The sequence below is a fragment of the Natator depressus genome, chromosome 22 (genome assembly GCF_965152275.1).
Source record: "Natator depressus isolate rNatDep1 chromosome 22, rNatDep2.hap1, whole genome shotgun sequence".
Lineage (NCBI taxonomy): Eukaryota > Metazoa > Chordata > Testudines > Cheloniidae > Natator > Natator depressus.
In genome coordinates this window covers 19,276,907-19,302,843 of record NC_134255.1, presented here as the reverse complement: position 1 = coordinate 19,302,843, position 25,937 = coordinate 19,276,907, and the positions used below count along the sequence as shown (strand labels likewise).

Below are 25,937 nucleotides of genomic sequence, written 5' to 3'. Positions count from 1 at the left end.
CACCATCTGTGTAACTGACCCAGCCGAGTCCAATTCCTTACCAGGTTAGCTAGTTTCTCTGCGTTTTTCCAGTCCCCTGCACCATGGGGCCACAATCCCGACTGGAGCCTTTGGATGCTACCAGAATATAAATATTTAATAGGCGCATGGGACAGGGAGTCAAGACTCCTGAATTCCATTCCCAGCTCTGCCACTGACTTGCTGCATGGCCTTGGGCAAGTCACTCCTCCTCAGTGCCCCTCTTGTAAAGTGGGAATAATACCCACCTAGTAGGGAGTTCTGAAGTGCTTTGAGATCCCTGTACTGTAGATGCTGGAGAAGGGCAATGCCTTATATTTTTCTGTCTCAGGATGTCTGTGCCAGAGGGGATGGTTTAATGGTCTAAGCACCAGATTTAAAGCATTTGCACTTTCTAGAACTGAAGGTTCAAACTCTAACAGGATCAGCACAGTCCTCCACCTCCTGATGTAGGAAAATGGAGTGAGGATCTATCAGATCCCTCTGTGATCCAGCTGATCTCTTCACTGTCTGGACATTAAAGTTCAGATGGGGCATTTTTCCAGAGAGCCAAGATTTCTCTTGTTACCCCTGGCTAGAGCCTCAGTTCCTTGAGCAGTGTGCTGTGCCCTGGCTGCCATGCTTTGCCTCAAAGGTAGCTGCATCTCCATCATTCTGCCTGGGATGGAAGGTTGTGTGTGGTAGGGATGGGGATTATTATATCTCTGGTTCTTTCCTTTCTCTAGCTCTGCTATTGTTTCTCTGCTTACATCCCTATTAATCCACCTCTGCAAAAAGGAAGCGCACCTGTGTTATTGATGGATATGTCAGGAAGGGGAAGGAGCTGTGTGACTCAGCAAGGAGGAGGTAAGGTACCGCAATAAACCTGCTCCTTGATGAGGCCAGGGCTGACCAGCACCAGAAGGATGGGGCTGGTTTGGTACAACAGGCTGATGCAGCAACTAGAGGGTCTTTGTCAGGTTTGACACCTGGGAAGAGCTCACCGCAGGGGACTAAACCTCATTCCCCCCTGGGTATGTCCTGGAACTGGGGTGCTGCAGAGGAGTAAGGAGTATCAGGGCAGTGAAGTGTGTGTGTGTGAGTGACACCTCCCCCCTTCCCCCCCCAACCCTCTACACTCCTGTATCGGACTCAGCTCGCTTTGTGTCACTTTGCTGACACCTGTCAAAATCAAGAAGGGGCCAGTTGACTCATTTGGTTACGTACATGAAGGATCTGAACTTCACAGAGTAGCACTGGGGGGCTCAACTAGCTCCCCAGCTCCCTGTGCCCTGAGTCTCATGGCTTCAGTGGGCCCTTGAATCAAAATGTCGCTGGGAGATGAATCCCACCCAGCCCTGTGTGGGCAGGACTTTGCCGAGCAGCTTGGGGTCTCCCCTCTTGGTCCCACTCCCTAATTTCCAAAGGCTGTGAGTTTTATTTCCTGGGAGTCATCTCTGTCCCTGGGTTCCCCCGCTGCCCCACCCCAGTTGGGAAGGCCATCCATACCCCCTTCTGCTCCACTTTGGGGAAGACGGGAGCTATATCTGCCTCTCCCGACCCTTACATCCCACTCTGAAATGGCTGCCTCATCTTTCGGACCCCCCCAGTCCTGTCCTGCCAATGCTGTTTTTGGCCTGTTAAGTGAAACATTCCATTCCTGGATGCCTCAGTGGATTCTTTCCATCCCACATAAGCCACTGCTTTCCAGAGATGCTGCCAGCAGGCCTTGTGGCAGCTCCAGTGGGGGATAAACACATCTTGCATTTTGCTTTCATAGGGATGGACTCCAAGCCCCCAGGCTGTCTGTACCAGGGACAGGGTTGCCTCCCAGTTTGCTGCATGAGCTTTGGTGATGGGCCAGGGCCTGCTGTGGGGGGGAAGTCTTTTTCTCTGCAGACGGGATGATGGATCCTTTACCAAATATGACCGTCCTTGGAATCACTCACCTTTCTGCTATCTGGAGTCTGCGTCCTCTGTCTCTTCCTCTGACTGGTAATGACTCAAGGGCCCTCTCCCTTCACAGCTGCCAGTCTGAATCCAGATCAGGTTACCAGAGACCCATCTGATGGCTGTGCAGTGGCACCCTGGATGAGATTACTTTGGTTTGTCTCATTTCAGTTCTCAGGGAACCAATGCCCACATCACAAAATGTGGTGGAGACCAAGAACTGAAATGGCTGTGGTGCCAGTACTCCCATCTCACTCCTAAGTTCTGCATCCCAGGGAGGGCTGAGGCACACTGATGGGGGAAAACATTCTGTCCCTGCTCTGCAGAAGCAGAAGGGCATCTGTCTTCAGGGCTTCATGGATATTAGACAGTAAAATAACCAGGATGCAGGATTCTGGCAGCTGGAAGGAAACTACAGCAACAGAGAGAACTTGTTCGTCTCCACTCACCAACAAGAGCAGTGCCCAGTGTGTGCCTTGCCAAGGGAACCTTGGGAGCAGAGATATCATCCCCATCTGGGGAGCAAAGCAGCTCTCTCCCACCTAGTAATTGCCTCCAACCTTAGGGTGGCACCTGAGCTTGTGTTTACACTGGAAACAGGACTGAGCCACAGAGTTTGGCTCCAGAGAAGACTCTGTGCACCCCAAAGGTTGTCTCCTTGCAGAGATGAGGCTGGGCCACTGAGGTCAAAACTGGATCCACGTGTGTCCCTGAGGATGACTCTAATTTGCATATTTTAGCTACAGAAGTTCTCAAAACAAAATAGGAAAGAAATAAAAGTCCTTAATTCCCAGGCCTGGTGCCCCCTTTCCCAGGAGCTGGCCGAAGGGCAAAAATGCTCAGTCCTTAGGGAGGTGCAGGGCAGGGGAAAGTGCCTTACATTGCTTTCCTTTGCCTCCTTAGCTAATTAAAACAATTCATTAAGGGGCTCTCATGAAAACTTGACATGGATGGAGAGATGGTGCCTGTCTTGGGGATGGGGAATAAATGGACAGCCCCTCCCTCCAGCTTGGCTGGAGGTGTGAGTCTGTATGTCCGTAGGCTGGTGCAGGGTGATGTGATTTATCCAGGGCCTACTCGTAGTTTTCAGCAATGGATCTTTAACAGGATTAGGAGTGGCTTTGTGGCACGATTAACCTCCCTGACAAGCTGATTCCAGCATCTCCCCCTCCCAGTTCTCTGACCTGGAAGTTCACTGGAGCATCCCACTCCCTCAGTGTGCAATATGGGAATGTCCGGAGGAGCTCTTCTGGCAGAATGGGGTATCCAGCATGTTGTGACCCCTGCACTGACCACCATGGCAGAATTTGTGCTACAAATCATTCGCCCTCCCATCCTATCTCTGACCCTCGCCTTTCCTGCAGCCGGGGGACTAGAGATGTGACCAGAAGCCTTGACAGGTGACATTGCTGCTAATCCATTCTAGGCCACCAGGTGGCACCCCCTTTTCTCCTGTACAGCCTTGCAGCTCACTTGTGCCACACCTTGTTCACATCAAACACTAGTCTCCTCAGGGTAGGATGTCCTGTTTTTATCGGGACAGTCCTGTTTTTTGGGACTTTTTCTTATATAGGCGCCTATTACCCCCCACCTCTGTCCCGTTTTTTCATAGTTGCTATCTGATCACCCTACCTCAGGGGAATCCAGATGATTCTTCTCTAGCAGCCAGATGGCAGCCTGTGAAGTCCCAGCTCCTGCGGAGAAGTCAAACTGGGAAGGCCCACAGGCTCCATTCTCCCCACTTGATCTCATTTAGCTGGCCTCCCATCTTCAACTCCTGGGCCAAATCCAACCTCAGAGCTGTAAATCCTACTAAAGCTAATGGCCCCAAATACCTTTGGCAGGAGGCCAGGCAGACAGCACCCTACGTGACATAGAGGACACTTTGGCCAAAGACGTAGGAACAAGCCCCCTTTGCTTCCCACTTGCCTCAACGGAATCTGTTGTGAGGTTTGGGAAAGTTTCACAAACTCATAGATGCTGCCTGATTTTTGTGGGCTGGGCCTAGAAGCCAAAGGTTAAAACTCCCGTGCGAGGAGCTGTTTTGGGGCAGCCCTAGTCTGAGTAGAAGCAGGAAATACCAGAAATTACCTGGGTGAGCCCAAACTTTGGAGGCTTCAAGGCTAGCTCTGCAAACCCCATTGGTTCAGAGAGTTCAGTACTGGGCAACCCTGCAAGCCCATCATGTGTAGATCCAAGGTCAATGGGAGTTCTTGCAGGGGGCAGTTCTACAAATTGTTTGTTCCACCTTGACAACGAGGTGCAGGAGAGAGATCAGTTTCTTCTGCCCACCACGGACTGAAACACACCAACCTACTAGTGTCCCAGTGCATCTCTGCAGAGAGAGGGTAGAACAGAAGTATGTGAGGGAGCAGAAGCAGATGAAGTAAGCATGGGAGGGGTAGATGAAAGGAACAGGGGAGATGGAGGAGAGAAAGGGAAAAAATGGAGCTTGAGAGGAGAAGATGAGAGAGAGAGAGAGAGGAGTAAACCAGGTGGTGAAAGAAGAGGAGAATCTAGATGAGGAGAGTGGGAGAGGAGACTGGTGCAGGGAGGATGCTGAGGACAGCTCATCTTCTCCGTCGAAGATGTGAGCCCCAGGGCTAGGGACCATAGGTCAATGGGTCAGTATGCGAAGGGCTATGCACCCTCTGCCTCCCCAGCCTGGTGCTCCTAATGCTGGTTCTCGGTCTTTCCCTAAAGGCTTCACAGATGCAGAGATACTGAGTTTAAACAGGGCAGGGGCCAAAGAAAAGGTGAAAGCTGAGTGCATGGGGCAGGGCTGAGAACAACAGAAAGGAAGCGTGGCCCTTTGCTAGCTCCAAATGTCTCCAAGCGCTTCTCCGATAGTAATGAATTTGGCTGCTCAGCACCCTCCTGAGGCACGAAAGTCTTGTTATTCCCAGTGTACAGATGGGGAAGCTAAGGCACAGAGTGGGAGAGGGACTGACCTAAAGCCACAGTGGCAGAACTGGGAACAGAGCCCAGAATCCCTGATGTCCAGTCCCCTGCTCTAAACACGAGTCAGATAAGCCTTCCTCATAGCATGCAGGGGAGCTGGCACCATCTGGGCAGCAGGGCCACGTTGGGACCCCTTTTAGCTTCAGGGAAGTGCTGTATTTCTTGCTTTGTCGTAGAGTCCCTGTCTGGCGCACAGAACTAATCTCATGCAGGGCCAGGACCTTCTCGCAGCTGGTGACTGTGGCCACATTATTAAGATGTTGTAGATAGTTGAGTAAATGACTATCTTGGAACCTGGGCCAGATAAGTCCACTGGGCCCTGGGCACAAGCAGCACTCAGAGCTTAGACCACTGATGGGTGGCCTAGCAATGCCTGAGAGAGTGAGAGCAGGAAGTCAATTGCCTGCAATGTCCAAGCCTCAGAACTCCACTAATGGTGAAGAAACAGGGACTATGAGTGTGTGTAAAGGAGGAAGGGGATTTGGAGTCAGGCCTTCTCTGTGACCTTGGGCAAGTTCCATAACTTGACTGTTGGTGTCCCCATCAGTACAATCGGGATAATTAAACCAACCCACCTCTCCAGAGTTAATTATTCTTACTAAAGCACTTTATGATCCTCAGATAAAAGGCACAACAGAAGCGCAACACTGTTTGTCATGTATGTCTGAGTACACAGGATGCATGTCTTCATCCATGCCCTGTGTATGTATTATACTTTGTGTGTGCAGTAGTACATGTGTATGTATGTAGAATGTCCATGTACTGTGTGCGTCTATTACACCCTGTGTGTTTAGTTACATGTTCAGGTATGTATTTACCAACATACCGTGTGTATGTTTGGGGTGCTCTCCCTATCAGGTTTGTTGTCGGAGGAGTTTCAGAGGTGCAGAGTGCTTGGAGGAGCAGAGCCAGGTGCTTGTGCAGGAGGGGGAGCTCAGGAATGCAATAGCAGCCAGCCAACAGCAGAGCCAACCACCTATCTGTGTGTACTAACCTGAAATCCCCTGCAGCCTGTGCAGGGCCTGTTCACACCTGCGCAGCCAACCAGGAATGTCATAGGAAAACCTCACTCCTGGGGGGTGGAATGGTGTCTTTCTCCCTCCACCCACCCCAAGATCATCTGTCTCTCCCCCACCCCCAAATGTGCACAGCCCTTGCCCCATGGCCTGTACCATCCACTGAAGCTAGCAGGGTGCATGGGTGTAAGCAAGGCAGGATGCATGTCTGCCTGTCCCTGACCCACACCAGCCCCTAACTCTCCTTTATTTCAGAGGGGAGATGTGGCTGGCTTTGTGTCACTGAGGCGCTGGGATTTCAGAGCCAGCCCTGCCTGCTCAGTTTTTCCAAACCCTCACTAGGAAGGAAGGAGCCATATCAGGATAAGAGTCCTCCCAACCCACCTCTTTCACTGCCACCTTCCCTGCTCCCCAGCCAGCCCTAGCCCTAGGTGGCGGTGGGAGGGCTGTCTCTGCTGATTGCTACATTTATCACACTGGTGGTCTTGCTAAATGGTTTAACCCTTTGGTCCCTGCCATCCTCATTGCACTGTGTGGCTGTCTGTGCTGACAGCAGACGAGGACGTTAGTTCTGCTGGTGGCTGCTCCAGCAGCCTCCCTTGCTGCACTAGGATCCAGGTCTTACTCTTCAGGCTACTCTTTTAGCCTCTGGCTCCCAATGGTGCATTTGCTGTCCGCCTAGGATGGGAGATATTGTAACTGTGTTTGTCCCCAGATATTAGAGAGACAAGCTGGACGAGGTAATATCTGTTATTGGACCAACTTCTGTTGGTGAAAGAGAGAAACTTTTGAGCTACACAGAGCTCTTCTTCAGATCTGGACAGCTCTGAAGCTCTGTGTGGCTTGAAAGCTTGTCTCTTTTACCAACAGAAGCTAGTCCAATAAAAGATGTTAGCTCACCCACCTTATGTCTGTGATGGGAGAGCCAGCTCTCACCCTCAGCTGGCTCCAGGGCTACACCAGCTCTCTCCTGACTTGGAGCACAGGGATCCCAAGATTCCAGATGGCTGGTTTGTGTTTGCCCATGTCTTGAGCTGCCACCCAGACACCACGTTGGACATCACCAGTGTGACAAGTCTATTGGCAGCAAAGCAGAGGTCTGTGTGGGGCCTTGTGCAACAAACACACCAGCCCTGGGACCAACGGAATAGGAACCTTTAACCACTTGGCCCCACCCCTCTTTGACAGAAAAATCAGAGCGAGAAGCAGCTGGTAGCCTGATTTCCAAACAAATTCTCTCCTTCCAGCATTTGGCTGCCCCAGGACAGGCCTGAATTGCTGCATGAGTCATGCATGTTACTACAGACAAAGCACATAGCAAGGGCCTTGGCCTCAGATTTGCCAAGGAGCCTCTCCTTGGCCAGTCCAGTAGGAGCTGTGCTGATCTCCCTGGCCAGGGGATGTCCAGGTTCACAGCAGTGCCAGGGCTTTGCAGACAGCATGATGGATCTGGGTTTAGGGCATCCTCTGAGAAGCAGTAGGCATGTAAGATTGCAACAACACTGGGACTGCGCAGGCATACAGTGAGCATGGGAATGACAGTGCTAGGGCAGTGCAGGTAGGATTGCAGCAGCACTGGGACTGCACAGGTATGCAGGGTACATCTGGTATTGCAGGGATACTGAGGCTACACAAGCATCCAGAAACATGGCAACCCAGTAATGCTTCTGGAATTGTGGCAGCCCTAGATCTCTGCAGGAAAGTGGTGCAGTAGCTGCACTGTGATCGTAGTATGTATGTTACTTGGGGGTGGGGGAAGACCTGCTTAGCTGAATGGGGCTCTCCTCTCTGCCACCCCAAACCAGGCCCAGACCTGTGCCTTTACAACTGCAGTATACATGAAGCTCTCAAGAACCCAGACTTGGCAGTTAGAGCAGGAGGCTGGGAGTCAGGACTCCTGAGATTTATGCGCAGCTTTGGGAGGCAAACATTGAGCAAGAGCCTGGAATTCCCAAGCTCCATTCCTAGGTCATACATTAAATCACTGGGTGGTCTTCGCCAGGACACTGCTTTGTGCCTCAGTTTCCCCTCAGTGCAGTGGGGCAATGATCCTGTGCTGATGGGGCTGTGATGGTTAATGAGTTAGGGTTTGTGAAGCAGACTGAGGTCTTACCATGAAAGGCGCTGTAAAAGTGAAGAGGAGATCCTCATCATGGCCCTCTTCAGATCCATCTGACCAATGAGCACATGCTGCCCAGGCAGCTGCAGAGGTGGAATAGGAAGTGCCGCTGCCTCACTGGTCAGACTCTAATGAGCTTGTAATAAGGGAACTCATTCTTCCCTAGCCAGCCTGGAGACTTCTGCGCTGGGCACAGACCTACCTTTGGATCCCATGTTGTTGGGTGGGTTTTTTTGTTTTTTATATTTTTGACACAGCACCTTGTCATACCATTTAAAAAAAAACAAACCCACAGAAATGAGACTGAGACCCCAAAGAGCTAGGGAGCATGGGAGGCTGGCAAGATCTGAGGGGAGAGTCAGGAGGAGCTGGCAGGCAAAACAGCTTCATGGTGGTAGTGGTGTCATCTGCCCTTCCCAGCATGGTTGCAGCCTTCATCCCTTCTCCCTTTCTGGCTTATGCCTTCTGTGCAGCAGTTTCCAGTGAGGGTAGGACATGAATGAGTCCAGCCCCACCTGTACCAGAGTGTAGCCCAAATGCCAGAGCCACGTGTGCTGCATGTATGGGAGCAGGAGGATCCAGCACCTGAGCACACAAAGCCACCCTGGGCTGGATCCTCGCAGCTGATGTCCTCGCTGCAGAGCAAAGGGCCTTCTCTTTCCTGCTTGACCCTAGTGTAGTCTGTGGAGCTGATTTCCACAGGGACTGGTGGGGCAATGCCCTGCACTGTGTGTCCTCATGTACGCAGTGCGAGTGAGTGCAGAGCAGTGCCAAGTCAGAATGGGCATATTTCACAGCACTTGCCTGCGGGGGCTGCAGTACAAGGCAGGGACTTACCCTCACCACACCATACCTGCTGTGTTCTCCAGTGGCTCTGCTGCATAGTGCTGGAATGAGAGACAAGCTTCACTGAGACATGGCTCCAGCTAACTGTGAGTCATGGAATTAACTCTGGTATGGTTAATTGGTCCTAGTTCATGAATGTAATGAAGGGCTTTGCCCACATGGGTCTCCCTGCGTATGTCTACACTGCAATTAAAAACCCATGGCTGGCCTGTGCCAGCTGACTTGGGCTAAGGGGCTGTTTAATTGCTGTGTAGACATTTGGGACCTTCCCACCTGTCAGGGTCTGAAAGCCCAGGCTCCAGCCCAAGCCCAAATGTCTACACAGCAATTGAACAGCCCCGTAGCCCAAGTCACCTGGCACAGGCCAGTCATGGGGTTTTAATTGCAGTGTAGACATACCCCTGGTCACTGCATCGGGCTGGGGCTGGTGTGGGAGGGGCAAAGGGGCTCAGCAGGGATGAGCAGACTCAAGACTGATTGGGATCTAGGTCCTATTTATCCCAAACTCCACCAACCTGTTGGGATCAGGATGGAGCCCATTACAGGGTTCTGGCTCCCTCCAGCATCATCCCAGGTGTCTGCAGCCCTTCTGTTCCTGCCCAGGGCTTCTCAGGTGACTTAGTGTTCTTCAGCTTGGTTACTATATAATGAATCACAAGGCACCTGCTTGGTTTCCTTAACAAAATGCCAAGGTATAAATTGGCCTGCAACAAACCTGGTCCAGACAACAACTCTGGTTGGGAAGGTTCCAAATCTGCACCTGAATTTTGTACGCTGGGCCTATCTCTAACTCTTATCAAACGTAGAAAAGAGATTCTAAAGAACTGAGGGTTGAATACCACCATTTACCTGGGATGGAAGCCAGCCCTCTGTTCTCAATGAGCTGTGTAGCACACCTGTGTCTCTGGACTAACCCATTAAACACAGGTGTGGGCTAGAACGTTAGTTGCAACAGTGCATCACTTTTAAAAACTATTCTCTGGCACAATTAGCCAACAGGAAGATGGCATCTCGCAGTGAGTACAGCTTAGTTCATGCTAAAACAATTAACCACTTTTCTGGTGAATTAAACCCTGTGCCAATACATATGCAACAGAAACCAGCCTGTCCCACTTCCTATCTCCATTGCAGACTAGCTCATGAAGTTTCTTTAGGGCATTTGCTTACCACCTGTCAGTCAACAGAAAATGGTAGGAAGCAACAGCTACACAGGCTGATGGATTAGGGTCAGGGTCAGGCCAGGACAGTAAGAGACAATCACTCCCTGATCCTTGGAGGTTGCAGCTCCAAACAGGGTCCTTTCTTATGAGGTGAGGAGATGGGTACTGAAGCAAAGTTCTTTTCCTTCCCAGCTTTCTGCAGTGAGTTGGGCCAGTTTGTATCACAGCCTCCCTGTACAGTGGGGAAAGCAATATTCCTCCCTTCCCAACAGAGAGGAAAGGAGTTGCTGTTTGGAGCACTGGGGGAGGGACACCCCAGCATTGACTTGTCCAGCAGAGCACTTGCCTCCTCTTCCTTTATCCTGCTCCCCATCCCAGCACACATGCTGTAATGGGGACCCTTCTCTGCAAGGGAAATAACAGTGGAGCCAAACAGTCGGTGGTACAGAAACCTATGGTGAAATGTAATTTCAGACTCAGGAGATGAGGAAGGGAGTGGGGTATGGAGCCTCTGGGGTGCTGGTTCCAATCCACCCCCAGGCAGTAGTGAGTGACAGTTGTACCTGCTGATTGCTGGTCATTGGCCTGTTGGGGATGGGTTTGGTAGCTCTCTAGTGTGGTGGGTTTCTAGAGCATGGGTGTATACGATTTAACAGTCCTGTTCCTGCCAGCAAAGGGCCAAGGGCTGGTTGGGCCAGGGAGCCTGAAATCTCCAAGTGCCTGGAGGGGTCCACTGAGGGCAATGGAGTGGCACATTGTTGGGGCAGCGTGGAGGAGCCTGCCCTGCTGTTGTGTGTGCTGGCGATGGAGAGAGGGCTTCGATCTACCGTGCTGTCTAGACAGCACCTTTTGCTAATGCTGAATTTACTGAAAAGAAATTACAAGAGGAAAAAACCCAAATGGCCCAAAGTCAGGAAAGCTCCGTGTGTGGCAGAAGCAGGTAGCAGCCGGTCTGGGCTGCTCAGCCTTGGACTCATTAACATGCTGATGTACCAGGCAGCTCCTGGAATCAGCTGCTGGGATTTTGTTGTTTTTGGCATAGGGAGGCTGTGAGGAGCTCCAGGGACTCTGCTTCCCCCATCGCCTCGCCGTCCTGTCTCTCCTGGTGTGGGTGTAATGACAGAGGAGGGGAAGGGGAGATGGGGAGTAAGAGTCAAGTGTAGGGAGGATGGCTTGCTCAGCAGATGTTAATTAAAGACAAAGGCTCAGCAGTGAGCCAGTAGCGCCTGGTCCTCCTGCTGACCTTTCCCAGTCTCACTCTATCGCTTTCATGCGCACAGCCTGGGAGAGATGTGAGGTGCTATGATGTAGGCAGCCCAGGAGGCCAAGGAAAAAGAAAAAGAGGACAAGGGAAAGGTGGCTGGAGGGCCTGGCGAACAGGGGGCTTGGTATGCTCCGTCTGGATCGGAGGCAGCTGGAGAAAGGCGCTGCCAGCATCTATACCCCTTCCACATGAGTGTTGGGTGCCACCATGCCAGACAGCAGCAGTCAGGTGCTTTTATTAACCCTCTGTGTGCCGTGGTCGGCTGCACTCATAGGGCATTAGATATATTCATGACTTTACATTGCTATGGGGAGAGAAGGAAGGGTAAAGCCATGAAAATCCCCAGCCCCATGCAGACTGGGGGTACAGATCAGAATCCCGAGTGCTAGGGCAGTTTAGATCTAGAAGGTGCCCAGCAGGGCAGAGCATTGCATTATCTCACCGCTTGCCGGTCACGTGGGGCAATGATGTGAGAGTAGGGCTAGGCAACCTGCTGGAGGCCGAGTGAGAATGCCTGCCCCATAAGCTTTGAAAACATTTGGGTCTGACCCACACGCAGGACCCCAGGGCAGGTGCTCAGATATACTTCAGAGAAGCATCCGAAACAGGTTGTGCTATTCCAGGGTGTGGCCCATTCAGAGCAGGGACCTTTGTGAGGCTCCCACATCTTCAGGAATTTCATAGACAAACGCTGGGCATGCTGGAGACTTGCCTGGTGTTCTGAGACAATAGTGAGAGCCAGTGTGGTCTAGGGGTGAGAGCAGAGGGTGAGGAGTGAAAAGACCTGGAACCTGCCATGCATTCATTATGGGAGCTTGGGCTTCACCTCTCTGTGCCTTTGTTTCCCTGCCTGTAAGAAGGAGGGTTCATGTGTGGCTGTGTGAAGCAAGCTGAGATCCTCCTCCAAGGAAGGGCCACTGTTATACAGGGGTGAATAGAGATGTCTGTATTATTTTGGCACTGTGGCCAGATTGTCCCCTTTCTCTACTCCAGCCTGTTTGCTGCTCTCCTCAGGTGCAAAGCCACTCAGTGCCTTGGGGAAAATACCTTCAAAAGAGAATTTGGATCCCTTCTCATTGGGTTTTGGGAACAGTGAGTGTCTCTCTTTTCCCTTGGGTGTCTCTTGGCTGCAATATCTGAAGTTTGCTTTGGTAAATTCTGCAGAATTTCATGCATATTGTGTTCATTCATGCCACCCCAGCTTGCTCTGTACCCAAAATGCAAACAACCAAAGGAACAACGTGGCCTCAATAAATATGATTGTCAAATGAATTACATCATTTCCTGCCCCTGTCTGGGGAGCACAGGCTGTGGTTTGCTCACCTGTTAGAGTACAGCATGAATGTTAGCGATGCCACCACCCTGTTCACACACACACGGATTCTCTTTGTCTTAGTTTATTATTTTATAGTCCAAATTAAAAACAACACCATAGCTGTAGGAAGAGAGTGGGGTCTAGTGATGAGATTGGGGACTGGGGATCCAGGACTCGTGGGTTCTTCTCCCAGCTCTGTCTGTAACTCACTTTCCTTCCCTGTGCCTCAGTTTCCCAGGCTATATGTATAAAGTAAGCTTAATACTGGCATCTACTTAATGGGAGTCTTCATTACTAACATTCCAAAATACCCTGAGATTTTTCACATGGCAGGTGCTAAAAAAGAGGAAAAGCATCATTACTGGTAGACGCAGCTGTTCCATCCTCAGATCCCAAGCTGGGTGCAAAGCCAGGGGGACTGGAACAATTTGTTTGTATAGTGGGGGTGCTGAGAGCCATTGAACCAAACTGTAAACCCTGTATATAATGGAAACCACTTCAAGCCAGGGGATGTGGCAGCACCCCTAGTTTCAGCACCTATGTGCAAAGCCTACTGGGAAGGCAACATTGCCCTTGTTTCCACTCTTTCCTTAGCAGATTCGCTAACCTGTGACATGTAGGACTTGAGGTTACCTGTGTGACTGACGCACACTTCAGGCAGGGAAAGATGTTTCCTCAAGTAGGGGCAACGACGTTCCGACTGCCTGCCTGGCACCTCTTCAGCCAAGCAGAGGGAGCTGTTGGGAATCAGCAGTTTAGGCACACTCCACAAGGGGGCAGTGGTGCACAAACCCTCAGCTGCAGTTCCTGTGAGTCAGTCGGCAGAGTCCCAGTTCTGTCCCAGTGCAGGCTGGGGGACAGAGAGAGCCCGCAGCTCAGAGTGCTTTGCACACATGAAATCCTTGAGCCTCCCAACCCCTGCCAGGTCAGAAAACAATCATGCCACTCACTGTTCTTAGTACGGACAGCCCCAAGCCTCCAAAAATCATGTCAGGCTGCCAAAAAAAAAAAAAAAAAAAAAAATCACAAGATTTACGATCTGAAAAAGTTGAGGGTCATTTTATTTGCTTTCTGGTTTCTGAGACTTTAGAGTGTGCTTGGGCCACCATTCATTGCTAATTCCTACTGGGGATCTCAGAGGGAGTGCTGTCTCCCCTTCTAAAGCTGCCCACCTTGCCTGCTCTCAGGTGGTGGAGGAGGGAGGGTTGCTGAGGAATCCTATGGATAAAGCTACTGCATGCTGCACTTCTACGTCTTCCACAAAAGATGGCACTTCCTGCAACACTGTACCCTGTAGCATCAGGCTGGGACACGGGTGAGTGCTAACTTGGTGGAAGACCATGCCCTGCTGTATTACCCACATACTTCCCTGTAGCGTAGCAATGACTTTGTGGGGAGTGTCCCCAAGTAAGCTATCCACACTGCTCCCTGCAATACAGTGCCTCCAGTGCCTTGCTTTCACATTGGTTCTGTATGACTGAAAGCAAAGAACAGTATCTACCTAAGATACCAGCACGGCTCCCTGAAGCTCTTGGGTATTCCTTTGAGGTCTATCAAATATTTTTTGACCTAGGCCATACTTGCTTAGCTTGTGAGATCTGAAAGATCATAGACCTTGACACGACAAATGCAAGGCTTGACCTGACTCCTGGATCTTTGCTTGCCAGAGGCCACATTTGCTTTCTTGCTGTGACATTCCTCCCTGCTGGCCATGGGAGGGTTAATAATATAGGGTGTCTCTCTCTCTCTGGCTGTGGCCACTCATGTATGCACGTGGAGCAGGAGGGAATGATGTATTTTCATTTCCAATTAGGGCTACTGCTTCCCATCGGCTGAGATTGGTTGTTTGTCCCTGGATCCCCTTTAGCTTTGCAATGCTTTAAGAGGCTGCCAAGTGGTCCCTGCCTCCAGCCTTCTCCACTCTCCCCAACCCACCCCTGAACAGTTAGTGTGCTGCAGACAGGAAGGTGACACATCCTGGTTAGGATGCTGCTGGCATCAGCCAAAAGTGGGTGGACTGGTTTAATAGCCTAATGTGTGCGTGTTGTACAGCTCCCTTCTGCTTGCAGGAGGCAGAGCGGGGGCCTGCAAAGAGCCCTGGCAACCAGCTGGTCCTTTCTCAGCTGTATCTGTCATGCCTTTACCAACAGCAGGCTCCCACTTGGAATACATTTCCTGAGGTGCATGCCATCCACTGCTTGGAAGTCTCTATTCCTAGCCACCCAGCCAAAGGAAATTGTGCATTTGAAATAGATGTTATTTCCATCTGAGCATATGCCAAACTGTATCTAAGCCCCTTTGCCCCCTCCATTCCTCTGCTCCTTTAGCTGCTAGCCTAACCGTCTCCTCTCCCAGGTTCAAGCCTGCAGAGAGACTCCTTCTGTGCCGGGATGCTTCAAGTTTCAATTAGATGTTGGAAAATCTCACTTATACTTTTTTGAACTCTTCCTTGTTCAAACTGTCCCAGCTTGACAGCCCTGCAGGGTTTTTCCTGAACTTATTAGGAAAATGGGCAAGGATGCACTGTTTAGATTTTGGGTGAGAGGAGAGTGAGTTTGTGTGTGGGGGGGGGGGTGAGAAAACTTAGATTTGTGCTGGAAATGGCCCACCTTGATTATCATGCACATTGTAGGGGGAGTGGTCACTTCGGATGAGCTATTACCAGCAGGAGAGTGAGTTTGTGTGTGTATGGGGGTGGGGGAGTGATAAAACCTGGATTTGTGCTGGAAATGGCCCACTTTGATTTTCATGCAGGTTGTAAGGAGAGTGGTCACTTTGGATAGGCTATTACCAGCAGGAGAGTGAGTTTGTGTGTGTGGTTTTTGGAGGGGAGTGAGGGGGTGGGAGAACCTGGATTTCTGCAGGAAATGGCCCACCTTGATTATCATACACATTGTGAAGACAGTGGTCACTTTTGATGGGCTATTACCAGCAAGAGAGTGAGTTTGTCTGTGGGGGGGCGGAGGGTGAGAAAACCTGGATTTGTGCTGGAAATGGCCCAACTTGATGATCACTTTAGATAAGCTATTACCAGCAGGAGAGTGGGGTGGGAGGAGGTATTGTTTCATGGTGTCTGTGTATATAATGTCTTCTGCAATTTCCACAGTATGCATCCGATGAAGTGAGCTGTAGCTCACGAAAGCTCATGCTCAAATAAATTGGTTAGTCTCTAAGGTGCCACAAGTCCTCCTTTTCTTTTTGCGAACACAGACTAACACGGCTGTTACTCTGAAACTCTAAAATACCTCCACTAGATCCTGTATACAGTGTAGTTGTAGCCATGTTGGTCCCAGGATATTAGAGACACATGGTGGGTGAGGTAGTATCTTTTATTGGGCCAACTTCTGTGTGCCTTGAAAGCTTGTCTCTCTCACCAACAAAAGTTGGTCCGACTCACCCACCCTGTCACTCCCCAAGATCTTGTTAGATGAGTGGAAGGGGGGGGTCAACCCCATGGAGGGACCTGCCAGTGAGGAGGGGGATTTTATACTGGTTTCTGGAAGAGACAGGAAGCCAAGGTGATTTCAATGGAAGGGGGTAGCTGCATGGCCGCAGTTCTAGGTGCAAGAGAGGGGAGATGTTGCTTCATGCGTGAAGGGTAGAGGCTCGAGGCAGTCAGGTTGGTGGTTGGGAGTTGTCCAGATGAGAAGAGGTGAAGACTCAATGACCAATCTCGGCAGAAGTTGTGGGCCCAGGGGAAGGAGGAAGGAGAAAGTGGAATGCCGGGGTTCCTCATGGGAGTGAGGACCAGCAGACTTGGGTTCTGGAGAGAGATGCAAGTGGTAAGGGATTTGGACTGAATATGCGGTTTAGTGGAGTTTCATTCAGAGATGAAGCCTGGACAGTTTGGGGCGAGGATGGAGCAGAGGGGGCTGGAATTTGGGCTGAGAAGCTTCTTCTTGCCACTTAGCAGGACATCAGTCTGGGATTTGTTAAGCTGAATTAAATGGTGTTGGAGCCAGGCCCTGGTGGTGCAGAGATGCTTAGTGACTAAAGGACAGAAGCTGTGACAAGGGTATAGTCTGGGGTGCACGCAGGTACACTCCACTCCCACACGTGTGTACATTCACAAACATGTACGTGCAAAATAGAGACTAAACGTTAGTGATACTGGTGTTGGCTAAACATGGACCACAGCATGTATGTAAACAGACTCCTGAGTCACATACACTTCTTGCATAGCCACATGCCTGAAAAGCCACTTGCAAGGGTGCGTGACCATAGTTCGTGTGTAGGCTCTGCCATTCCCTTACAGGGTGTGAACTCCCAATGCGATCATGCATGATTTTAAACTGAGCAGCAGGTGACGACCAGGGTTGACTGCCAGAAGCTGGGACTGGACAACAGGGGATGGATCACTCGATAATTGCCCTGTTCTGTTTATTCCCCCTGAAACATCTGGCATTGGCCATTGTTGGAAGATAAATTTGTTAGTCTCTAAGGTGCCACAAGTACTCCTTTTCTTTTTGTGGATACAGACTAACACGGCTGCTACTCTGAAACCTGAGCTAGATGGACCCAGGATGGCTGTTCTTAGGTTGTTCTCTGATCTTCCCGCATACTGAAGGGAGAAAGACCAGTGGAGATGTGGGTGCTCAGAACAGCAGCTTCTGACATACCTGCTAGTTTTAGGTAAAGTACTCAATAATCCCATTAGTTCTAATAGCCAGTAATTTGCCACTTCCCTCCCCCTCCCCCCATACACACACAGAGTTTACTAAGTTCCCATGATGGAGCTGGATGGTCAGACAGATGACCCAGCCCTCTTATTAACTGTACAGCACTCAGCTCACCCTGCATCTGCTTGGGTGTATGGCAAAGCCTAGCTCATGAGTATTAGCATAGCATGAGTGAGTGTATGGAGCTTGAAACTGTGAGGCCTTTGTTTTGTGTGTACTGTACCTTTACAGTTCTGCTACCTCTCCCAGACTGCAAAGACAGCCGCCATTCTCTTCTGAGGTGCTGCACCTGTTGTTGAGATAACACCTGCTGCACTCTCTCCTGGAAACTTTACTTTAGTTCTTGGCATTTTCCTCATTCTAAAATTAGTGGCTTTAGGCTGAACATTTCTGTTTTGCTGCTACTGCATGGAAATGTAACTTTTGTTTGCATAGTTACAGCCCCCTTAGTAAAGCAACGCTGTACCTTTCCATGCAGCAGCAGAATCTCTCAGGCCAAAAGCATCATAGAGTCAGAGCACTGGATGACCCAGTAGGTACAGTCCTTTAAGAACCTTCCTTTGCTGAAAAATCAAAGTCAAGAACATTTCCTCCTTGTTGAGAAAAGTGCTGGCATTTGGTGACATCTATGAGCCATGTGGAAAGGACTGTGAATGTGTAAAGGACTAACCATTGCTTTAAACTGGAATAGGCCACAATCTGCTAGAATTCATACCAGGCGGGAACAATTCTGCATTGGTGGGGAGATGGACCTGAATAGGGATTTTGGTGACCCCACTGTAATAAAACACTTAGAAAAGGAAAGACTTAAGCTTTCACAGCCAACAGTTCAAAAGCAAATAAAGGATTTAGGGCCTGATCCTGAGAGGTGCTGAGTACCCCCAGTCTCCACTAAAGTCAGTGGCAGGATTGGTCTTTTAACCAAAGTAGGGATCCTGCCCTCTACTAGAATCCTGTGGAGAGTTTTCATATGATCTGATCATTAGTGAGTCAGATCCACAACAGCAACAAGGAACCTCCCTCTTCATTGTCAGAGTTTAATTCACTCCCAAGCGAGGAGTTGGTAGGGGCTTGGGCTCTCTAGGGGCTGCTTTTAATTACTGTGCCAACCAAGCAGGAGACTCAGGTGCAGATATTTAGCTGATTTGCTAAGTTTGCCTACGTGGGGGCTGCCTGTCCTCTGTCATTAGCTTGGGCAGCTTTCCTGATATTTGAAAAAAAACTCATTTCTCTTCTTTTACTCCTAGGAACAAGCAAGAGCACCAGTCCTGAGTGTGTAACTTTGTAAGATTTGCTCTTTCAGAGTTTCCTTGATTTAAAAAAATATATATATATATTTTTAAGGCTCCTCAACAATGTCCTTCGAAAACTTTGCCTCTCCTGCCATTATTTCTCTGGGCCATAAGTGCAGGTGAGGCATTTAGCAATGGGGGTTAATTGTTTCCCATCATCTCTTTTTGCAAGGTGTTCCTCTCAGTCAGACCACTGGGAGGCCAGAGGAGGAGACCTAGATTAGGAAGCAGTTAATCAGTGGAAGAGGCAAACTGGGGCTTTTATTTTGACAGGGCACTGCATGGCTTCTTGTATGAAGGCAAAGTGAATGATCCTGTTTCTCCAAATGATTATTCAGACTCAGGGAGAGAAAGGAGCACTCCATACACAGAGCTTTGCCCACTTTATAACAGCATCCTCTCAAAAATACAGAGATTCTTAGCTGGAGGGATCTAACAGACAGTTAAACAATAATAAGGATCAAGAGTGGGGAAAAAGAAAATTGTGGAGAAGGTTCCTGTAACTTCAGGGTGGCAAGAGGGAAGTTGCTGCTAAATATCAGGCAACCAGCAGCCTCCCCCACCAGAAACTGAGTCTGAATTCTCCTCAAGTGAAAGTGAAACAACTGAAGGAGTGAAAGTGTGTGCGAGAGACAGAGTGTTTGCAATGTGTGTGTGTGCTGTGCATGTAGGTGAGACTCCAGTGTGTGTGGAAAGAGCATGATCCACTCCCCAGAGCCCCCTGCAGCTGGCTGGAAGGCTGTTGGTGAAGAAGACCATGAGCCCTGACTGCATGGCTGTCCCCCAGCAGCTTCCAGATCCTCAGCTCCCCTCTAACAAGCTTCACCGAGGAGACAGCTGCTGAAAAGCCCAAAGGAGGAAGAAAAAGCACAAGATCACTATGGGAAATACCTCTGGCCTTTCTTGAGACCCGGAGCAAGAGAAAGGTAAGTAGTCTCCCAACCACTTTCTTTCAATGCCTGAGTGTTTTGAAATGAGAGGACTGTCCTACAGGCAGGTCCATTTTGTATGGTGTAGTGATAAGTCTGGGGCTGGGCAGGGGGGGTATTTTTTCCACCATGCTGCAGACTTCCTAGGTGTTTTTCTTAAAAGATTGGTCAGAGTCCTAATCTTTATTTTCCCCAGGAGACTGCAAGGGCCCTTGTGGGGAACTCCAGTTTTGTTTTCCTCTTAGATTTGGGAGGAATGTGGTGTGCCTTATGCTTAGGATTCCTGGTAGCAAACGAAGACCTGTAGTTGCAAATGTTTAATTGTTTTAAGTTTAAAATTAAAGGTCGTCTTGCTTTTTTGTTCTTGTTTGTGAGGAAGTAAGTGCCCTCCCCTGCTGCCTGTTGGTATGCAGGGCTGCTCTGGGAGCTCAGCTTGGGCTGCTGACTTGGAGTACAATTCTATGTGTCTGCGTGTTATTTTTGTGAGAAATTGACAGTTTCTTTTGAACATCACCTCAAAGCCCAGATCTTTGATTATGGCTGTCATTTTCAGTCAGCCTAGCTGGCAGTAGGCACGGGGTGATGGACAGCACAGGCATCCAGTGACTGGGTAGAAGTCATTGAATTGAATCAAAGTACAGCCAGTGTGAAGAGAGCAGGCAGGCCCTTTGGCAACTGAAGGTTGGCTGCGTGGCCCCAAAGGCTTCTGGTAGCTGTAGTCTTTTTCCTTTCTCTTGTTTGTCTGGCTGCTCAAGCAGAAGTCTTTGCTTTTCTCTTGATTTTTTTCATGTGTTCAGAAATCATGGTGGGCTGCAGGCTGCTGTGCATAGAGACTGAACACAGGCCAGTCTGAAAATGCAGCATGGCAAAGTAATAGATTAGCACCTGCATCTGGCTTTACAGAGGAGTAATCAGACATTGTACTACAACTCCCATGGGGCTGTTTGTTTTTAGGGGGTAGAGGTGGCAGAATTGAGAGGTTCCTATACAGAGGTGACAAGAACTTCTTGTGGAAAGGGCACTGGCCTCAGAGGAGTCTGGATGTATTAGGTCATTTTCCCAGTATCTCATTTCTGTCCCTTCTGCTCAGTTTGCGATGTGCAGAGGGCACTTGTCTACAGCTCTGGAGCAATGATGCAAGGGATCTAGCCCTCTAAATATTCCTGTTCCCTCCTCACTGCATGGAGAGTTTTCTGACTTGGGGATGTGTGGGACAGAGGCCCTGTCTGCGCCTCCCTTTCTCTGGGCACATGATGAGCCTCATCTCCATTCTCTTTGGCCCTTGGTGCTTAGTTTTTATGTTTGGAGACTCATTCTCTTAAGCTGCAGTGCTTCCCCTTTGCAAGGGCACTGTCATTGGCAGCAGTTCCAAGAGTGGGGGCAGATTATTCTCATTGATGGCTCTGCTACAGGTGTGACAGGCTTACCTGCCGTGCATTCAGCCTTCCCCATGTGCTCCAGGCCTGGCTTGCTCTGTCTGGGACAGGTCTGGGTTTCACAAGTCTTCGCCAGTTTGGACCCTGGGGTGGCTTGGAACTGGGGCCCATTTTATCTGGAACTATCGAAGTTCAGGTAGAGTCTGGATAAATGGCTCCAATTTTGGCCAGTCTCTTATCCGTGAACTAGACAACAGGGAAAAGCTCTCCCCGTTCCCTGGAATATCATACCAGGGTCTGCTCACTGTTCTCACTTGGGAAGGAAGGATACCTGGTCAGTTTGCAGAGAGCAAAACTCCTTTTTTCTTCCGGATTAACCTTCCCTCCCCCATCGAAATCCACATTAATGTGCCCTTCACTGTTTTGTGGTGAGGAGGTGGTGAAGTTGCCCCAGCGCTGCTTTGTGCTAGCAGCCACTTGCTGGGGTAGAAACATGAGAGGGCTGCATTTCTGTACATGTAAGTCATGCTACATGACAGGGCATGCTGTTGTGGTGTAGTATGCAGCGTCTGTATGCCTTAGGGAAGTGCTACATGACATGGTGTTCCGCTGTGGTGTCATACACCTGCGTCCTGGGCACGTAAGGCAGAGCATTGCCAACACCGAAGGCACAAACAACTGCACACCTAGGACTGCGTTGCTGGCTTTGCAGAATGGAATATGAGGGTTTTAGCTGCTTACTCTTGACCTGTGGACTAGTCTCCTGTGAACACAGCCCTGATTTCTTGCCACCCTTTCCAAATGCTGCTTCACACCAAGCAGGAAATAATGACATGCCATCAATCGTAAAGTTCTTTGCAAAGGAGGGTGTGCATTGTTCTCCCTACTTTTATAGAATGAGGGAGAATGAAACTGAGGCACAGAAAGGGGAAGTGGTTTGCCCAAGGTCACATGGTGAGTCTGTGTCAAAACTGAGCATCCAAACCCTTAATACTATAGAAATCTTTTTTTTACATCTAATCTACCATTTCTGATGGACATAAATATCCTGTGATGCCCTCTCCTTCCTCTCTCGTTGTATTGCATAGTGAACTGAGGAGAAATCTATCATGTTTTTCACAGTTTTCGTGCCTTAATCATGTTTCAGTTCTCTCTAAATCCAAAAACCAGAACTTAATCTTTTTCTGGGTGAGGATTTTTTGGAAGAATATCAAAAATATACTTAAAAGAATACAGGCTTAAAACCAAGATTTTTTTTTTTTTTTTGTTAACCCTCTACCAGGAGGCTAATAACGATATATATTCATAGACTTTAAGCCCAAAAGGGACCATCATCTAGTCGGACCCCATGCACATTGCACAAAATATTACTTTAAAGCTTTCTACCTATTAACTCATCTCCTGTAAGATGGGTCCTATTGCCCCATTTTACAGATGGGGGAGGAAAGTGAGGCCGAGTATTTGAAGTGACTTACCCAAAATCACACAAGGCAGTGTCAGAGCTGAGATTAAAACTCAGGCATTACCGAGGGTGGTTGAATAATTTGTAATAGTGAAGTTTCTGAGAGCCATTGAACCAAAATGTAAACGCTGTATATGATGGAAGCCACTTCAAGCCAGGGAGTGCGGCAGCACGCCTAGTTCCAGCACCTATGCGAGTTTGTAGCTCGCAGTCCTGTGCTCTAATAGCTAGGCAATGCTGTCTCAGTGTAGCTGCTGACTGCATAGAATGCATTGGGGCTAAACTCTGCTTTGGTTCCACTGGTGTAAATCTGGAGTAACTCTTGACTGGGCCTGGGGCCACGCACTGGACTTGTACTTGTTTGGGACCTCTAAGACTTTGTCAGCTCTGTCTGTCTCTTTTGCGAACAATTCAACCCAGTTTGCACAAGCTTCTCAAAGTTTGGTATTCTGGGAAGGGATCTTTGCCTTCTCTTCCCCCCGGGAGTCCACCTTCCTGCCAGCATCCCCTGGGTTCTCACCCTTCCAGCTCTACTTCCTGAGTGAGGAGGCCTGAGGGGGTTATTCCCCTTTTATCACAGCTGCTGCTCACCTAGACAGAAAGCTCTCCCTTACCTCACCAAGGTACCTCAGCTGTATTCCTGGCCCATGCAGCCTGGAGGCCAAGGGATTTTTCTGCAGTTATTTTGTCTGGGCTTAACCCACCCCCACCCACCCCAGGCCTGATGCATCTTCCCCTGTCAGGTACCACCGTTGCAAAGTCCAAGTCACTGCCAGTCTCATCAGCATTTCTTGTGCCTGGTATTTTACTTATGGCCAATATCATGACATGTTTCCCTTTGCTGCATTAGCTGGTGGATTCAGGCTCATCTGCTCTGGTGAATGAGGCTTTACCCATCCTGTGCTGTTGTCTGCTTGTTTGCTCTCTAAGTGGCTGTCCTTGTGGGGATCTAGAAGTAGAAATGAACTCTACAGGTGGTGGACTGGTTGGACCCATCCCTAGTGGGCAAGGCAGACTGGCTTCCGGCTCTCCATTCCCCTGATGTCTGTCCATTTCAGCTTTGAATGTCTTGAGTAATGGACACCTAGTCCCTTAGAGAAATGATTCTTCCATGGAATGAGTCTTCTGACAGAATCTTCCCCTCCTTTGCTTGTGCTCTTGGACCTATCCAAGAATCACAGCCTTGTGGGCAGCAATTGTATTCCACTACCAGTCATCTGGTGGCCAGGGCAGACAAACATAGCTCTCTTTGGCTCTTTGCTGCTGACTAACCATTTCCAGACCCTTCACTGTCACTGTTGCTCTTCTGTAAAAACATTTTCCAGTTTGGCACAAGTTGGGGCTCATTTTCTACCCATCCCACATGCTGTGGGGACCATGTGAGGCTTTGCTCATCCATTCTCCCACTCCTTTGTTCAGGTAATTCTAAGATCACAGAGCCATGATGGCATAAGATGGCCATGTTGGTCACCTTGGATGTCTGCCCAGAAATACCCACAGCCCCCAGTTTCAACTGAACAGGACCCTGGAGGTTGCCCTACAGCTGTGGTTTTCCACATGGTGGTGGTGGTCTGGCAAAGACCAAGAGTTATATCAGCCACTGCATCCTCTCCCCAGGGTGCTGGACTCTGCCCTTGCAGGGGTAGAGACTCAGGACAGGTCTGTAATTAAAGCTGTTGCTGGGATAGTAATTTCTGTTAGGAGTGTGTGTGGGGGGGGTTTAAAGACATTTTTATACCAGCAAAAGCTCTAGTATAGATGCAGTGATGTGGGGGATATGCTTTTGCAGATATAGCTTAGTTTGTTTGGGAAAGTGGGGTAAGCTATATTGGCAAACACACTCTTTTCTGGCATAGGCTAGGCCTTGGTCCCCACCAGTTTTCATCCTACTACAACCTGATTTCTTTCCCTCCTGTGGAAGGTGCTGACTGTCCAGTGCAAGTTCTGTGAGCTGTTTGTGTCTCACTTCTCCACAGGGTTGAACTTGTGAATCTGTGGTTAAAAATGACCCCAGAAGTCACTGGTTCACACACATCTCAGAGCAAAGAACCTAGAAGTTTGGCTGTTGCTTTTCCTTCTCCATTTCTGATAGTAACCATAAGATCTATTGGTGTGGGCTGGGGATGAGGAGGGGGGGGAAGCAGGGAAGGTTGAAAATCAGGATTCCTAGAACCAAGAATTGAATCCATCTATGAGGTGCTGGTGTGACCCTTGGACAGGTCATTCCTGCTCTGGGTGCCTCAGTTTTCCATCTGTGTATACCTCCTAGGGAGTTGTGCATGTAAAGTGCCTTGCGTTCCTGTCTGAGAAATGCTGGAGGAGGGCAGGGTGTCAGTCTCTGTGCTGATCTCTATTGTCCTTGCCCAGCCTTCCCTTGTGAACCAGAGCTGGCCAAGTCACATGGGCCTTGTTGGAGACTCTCTCCCAGATGGTATGTTTCCACAGGACAATCTCCAGGACACCTGCTTGGCACCAGGCAGCTCCCGTGGATATCCATTTCTTTCCTGTCCTCTGTCAGACCCAGTTACCAATTGTGGGTTTGGGTACTGAATTACCTCTATCTGGGGTCACCTCCTTGTGGAGCCTGTACTGCTGCAGGGCTATTCCCTGTCAGGAGTTGGCGCAGAGGAAGCAGTTAATGTCACTGGCACCTGCTTTTGATTTAAGGGAGAGCCACGTAATCAAGGGGCGGGTTGCCAGGAACCGTGCACGTATCCAACTTCCTTGGAAAGCGGGGTTGTGTTTGTGAGTGCAGCAGGCATTCTGTTCTCCAGTGCAGAAGGAGAAGGGAGCTTGTGCAATGCCAGCCAGGCTTTGTCATGACTAACCAAGACCTGTGCTGATTCCCAGAGATCAGGACAGTGAGATTCCATCTTCCCACCAGGTCCAAGCGGGGCTCCCTGCTCCCTCTCTGCTTGGCATCCAGCTTCCTACTTTGTATGGGTGGGAGTAGAGCATTGTTGAGACCTGCCACGTATGTGCTCGTGCCTGGGTTATGATGTGGGCTGTGAAACACCCTTGGGACTTGAGTAGTTATGAGAGTCCCCGCAGCCAGTACTCCTGCCCTGCTCCCTACAGTATGCCCTGCTGGGAGAGGCCAACATTGGAAACTCCTTTGGAAAGGGGCCACAGCCATGGCCAGTGGGGTTCTTCAGTGCTAGTGTCAATTACAAGGAAGCAAGGGAGACTGGAGAGTCCTGTGTAGAGCAGGGAGGAAGTGACATCCCATTCTTTTCACAGCAAGGAGCTGGTCACTGGAGGTGTGAAAGTCTGTTGAGGCTTCTCAGACTGTGAGTGGTGGGCGACGGGGTGCCTCCTTCATATACTTAGCTGTTGCCTCCTTCTGGAGGGGGGTCGGGGGGGCTTTTCCTCCTCAGCTGACAGGGTCTTGATGTGGATAATTAAATGGCTCCTCTCTGAGCCCTGATTTACCCCCACACACACACACAAATCCAATGGAACCATCCAGGGTGCTGTAAACTGGGGAGACTGCCTCCCTCTGTATCAGGCCTGCTGTTGGAGGGGAAGGGTGTTCTCTTGGGGAGTCTGCTCCCCTCTACCCTTTCTGGCA

General features: G+C 49.8%; 1 protein-coding gene across 6 annotated transcripts in view; it reads left to right on the top strand.

The window, feature by feature from the left end:
• The window catches only part of BCL9L (BCL9 like), a 159,493-nt gene that overhangs the window by 56,588 nt on the left and 76,968 nt on the right, over nt 1-25,937 (top strand). For 2 of the 6 annotated variants that reach the window (XM_074936574.1, XM_074936573.1), the window contains one exon: nt 19,390-19,525. The exons of 1 other annotated variant lie outside the window; for it this stretch is intronic. The gene's annotated coding sequence lies outside the window, so the exon portion shown is untranslated. Of the gene's footprint in view, nt 1-17,106; nt 17,261-18,651; nt 18,719-18,931; nt 19,526-25,937 lie in introns of those variants that run through there. 3 more of the 6 variants (XM_074936571.1, XM_074936572.1, XM_074936576.1) reach the window with 3 other exon arrangements.